Below are 4,115 nucleotides of genomic sequence, written 5' to 3'. Positions count from 1 at the left end.
TGGCTGTTGGAGGAGAGGAGAGAGGATTTACTATTGTTTCGTGAGCCACCACTGGATGTTTTATAGACCACGAAAGGCCCCTGGATCACAGTCTAAGAAACACTGCTTTAGAGATAAACAGGCTCGTTACAGGAGGTCCTTGTTCTCTGCTCTGCTTTACGGCTCACATTGCTGGAGACTGCCACGTTTGTCTTTAACTCCATTACACTGCACATTAAAGGACACTGGTTGTCTCTCCTGAGGACCAGGCGCTCTGCACAGTTCTGTTCATGCAGCCCTGTCCTTGCAACTACTGTGCATTCAGTTTATATCCCTGGATCCATGATGTGCCTCCATACACTCCATCCAGGTCAAGCTCCATGGCCCTCAACAAAGTGATGTTACCCAAGGGATGTAGAATAATGCCAACTTGTTCCGTAGCTTAAAAAAAGACAGCATCATAAGGACACCTCTTAGTATGCAACAGTCGTGACAGATCTTGGAGAGGATGACTTGTCTCCATGACTCCCGAATTATCACGGGTAGCTTTTCCTGCCAGGAAAAGTGTCCTCAGCGCAGCCCTCTGTACGACCCCCACAGCTCTTTCCAAATGCAGACAGACACCTTGGCACCTCAAGTTGCCTTTGGACTCTGTTAGTGTTGGCTGGTTGGGTCTGATAGCTTCCCTCTTGTTTCTCCTTGTTTCATTAACTGTCACGCCAGGGTTTCTGATCATCCCTCAAGCCAAGCCCTGCCAAAACACTTACTCTACTGCAGTGCTCCATTTCAGATAATTGCCAGAGAAAGCTGTGCAGTTGGTAACGACCAAGGTAAGGAAACACCGAGATGCACTCAGGATATAGCATTCGCATATTGTACTTTCATAAAGGTACAGCAGTGGAAACATTCCCTATTTTGATTGTCTCAAAGCCACAGGAAAAAGGGAATTAAGGGAATTGATATGTCTGGGATAGACGCCAGCTCTGATTTACTCACATTTTTAACCCGATCTGAAATACCTTGGTCAGAGATGGAAAACTTTTATGGAAGACAAGAACCAAATCAAGCCCTGCCTGCACTGGGATCCAGCTAAGAACCATCTTGGCTGGCACTGTTCAAGAAACATAAAAATGGAGGAACTGGCAAACAAACAGGCAACAGCAGCTTCATAAGAAATTTCTTCTCATCCTACAGAGGGTTTGGAGAATCTAACATCACCATGGCTAATACCCACATTCGTAGTCTGCCTTCAGACCACAAAGTGCCTAAGGTACCAGAACACCAATGAGTTAGGATGTAGGGGTTGGCTTGGCTCCTGGAAAGAGGATATGCTTTCTCATCAAATCCCAGCATGATTTGGTAGGGAGAAGCACAGAGCGGTCAAGCCAGAGTGGTGAGCCTGAAACAAGGTTGCCTTTGGAAACAGTATAAAAAGAAAATATCCTTGCTAACATAACCTCGCATTCTAGTTTAACCTCTGTGTTCCCTCAGAGAGCGCAAACATGCCTGCACATATTTTAGGCAGAGCAACCCACTTAGGAAGACTCAGATGTAGCAAAGTCCAATTAAAGCGAAATGGAATGAAAGTCCCAAATTGTTTCAATGTGTCAGAATGAGGAGTTTGCAAATCCACTGGTTATTGCAAAGTTGTTCTGGGAAAAATGATTTCTATATAGATTCCATCCCACTTTGCTGAACTCCATGGGAGTTTTACCATCAACTTCAGTGGAAGAAGGACCAATACATATAGATAAGCTTTAACCATGCATTTATCTAATTAATTGCATTTTAAGCCAAATACATTTCACCTTATACCCTGATCCTGCAATGAATTCTCTATAGAAAGAGCTTTATCTTTACAGAGATATCCACTGACCTTGTACCAGCAAGGTCTAATTGCAAGAACCCATTCCATTGTCTAAAAACAGAGGTATCTGAATGAACATATACCTGTGTTAATCTTCCTGAGATTAACATGAGTTCAGTCAGGATCAGAGTTTGACCAAAGTATCTCTTTATGTATCAAGCTGGAAAGCTGATCAAACTTTTTTTTCCAGATCACTAATAAAATAAAACAGAAATAGCATTGTAGAGGAAGTAGCTTGCTTGTTTGTGATGGCTTTTTCCTTTGGGGAGGCAAGTACAGAAACCACAAAATTATTACTGCTAAAATAACCAAAACAAAATACAAAATTTGACAAATCCTTAATGCAGGATGTCATTCATAATTCCTTCTTTAGTTAAAATTCCCAAACATCAGACAGTGTGGATGAAGTGTTCTGCCCACAATCCTGATCTCCAGTCTTTTAGGAAGACTAGAAGAATTCAAAACAAGGGAAAATAATGAGAGGTCCTTCTTGATGTATGGAGCAGATTTCTTTGTGGATTCAAATATTAGCAGGGCCCCAGAATTCAGGTAGCATAAACTAGAATTATCCATTTGATCTTAGTCACCTTGTCTGGATGCACACCAGCTCAGTGTGTCACCCCAGAGACATGCCCATGGCTGCTCCCAGGTTGTGCTATCTGATCTCTAAGGCTTTCTTAGAGAGAGCAATCAAAGGGCAGATACTGGCATGCTTTTTCAAGCTCACTAGAAAGCCATTTGCTCCCCTAGATGTAATTTACGTCATTCAGCTAGAAAGTTTGTTTTCAGTACAAAATACTTTTTAATCACCTCTGTTAAGTCTTTCTACTTCATCTCATCTGTTTCCTATGGAAAACCTAAGTCTTCCAGAACAGCAAATTCTGTCTTCCAGCCAATGTTAGGAAAGCTGATTTTTTCCACTACCTTCTGAGATAGTATTTGCATATAAATACTGTTCAGATCTCTGAAAATATATTTGAAATTGTTCTTATTATTCATTATACTGGACACTTTCCATGTTTCCACAAGCAGTCGTTTTACTTTTTCTTCCTATCCACGTAAGCAAAAAAGACCTGCTCTTTGCTTCTTCATTTATCCTTAGCTTCTTTTTACATGCTGTTCTTCTTCATCAGCATTTCAAAAGTCAAAGAGCAAATCATGAGTCCTCCACTCTAAAAATGACACTTTCGTCAAAACAGCATTTCTAATACTAGAGCCATGGATGGTCAGTGGGGTTATTTTAAAAGTTTGTAGCTGGTCTGCAGAACCAACTCTTCTCAAAGATTCTCAATCCAAAGTTGGACAATAAAAGTGTGCATGCTCCAAAAGACAAGAAGAAGGCTGACAGATTTTTGTCATGGTTTTAGAACCACTGGATTGAGAAAGAGAGAAAGAACATGGAGCTGCATATCTTTTCCATGTATGACAAGCTACAGTGAGCTTGAACAAAAAATGACAGATTTCCTTGCCAGGGTGAACATCTCACATGTTAACAACAGATAAAAGAGACCTACTCTGCAAGTCACCCAGAATCAGTGAGGCTGCTCTTTGCTACATACTACACGTTACATCTCATTTCAGAAGCACTCACTAATAGTATTGCTTATGCATTCACCAAACTTCTTGGGCTGGTTGCTGGTGCTTTCTTCCACCTCTCCTTTCTCTCTCCCTTTCTCTCTCCCCTTTCCTGGCTCCACCTCACTGCTGTGCACAAACCTAGGATAGCACTTTCAGGTGTAAAACAAGGCTGAAACACAGGAAAGGACCATCCTACCTATTAGGCAGTACAACAGTTGGAAATGACTACAGATGGATAACAGAACTGTCAGTATAAACAACATGTGAGTGACTGTCTCTGCTTCCAAGTCTTGTGAAGAGTTGTCCTTCACCTGTACATGGGAAAAGGAACCAGAAGGGGAGGTGAAGTTGGAGCAAGCTGTTCAGCCTGGCCAGGGGGAAAAGCAGACATTTGTTTGCTCTCCTCCAAACTGAGCACTTTTGAAAATCCCACTTGCTTTGAACAATGTCCCAGGAAAGGAGCAGGCAGAGCACAGAATCAGATGAGAGCCACGTGCTGAGATCAAGTGGTGAAATTTTTTTTTTTTGTCTCTCTCTGTGTTTCTCCTGCAGGGCACCTGAATGCCAGAGATTCATGAACATTTGCAAAGGATTCATTTTCTCAGCATGACCCTTCTTGAGATTAGCACGGAGATTTAACGATGTAAACTTCAGCTATCCTCTTGTTACCTACTAATGCATCTTTGGATTC

The sequence above is a fragment of the Apteryx mantelli genome, chromosome 8, assembly GCF_036417845.1.
Source record: "Apteryx mantelli isolate bAptMan1 chromosome 8, bAptMan1.hap1, whole genome shotgun sequence".
Lineage (NCBI taxonomy): Eukaryota > Metazoa > Chordata > Aves > Apterygiformes > Apterygidae > Apteryx > Apteryx mantelli.
This window is presented reverse-complemented; position numbering follows the sequence as displayed.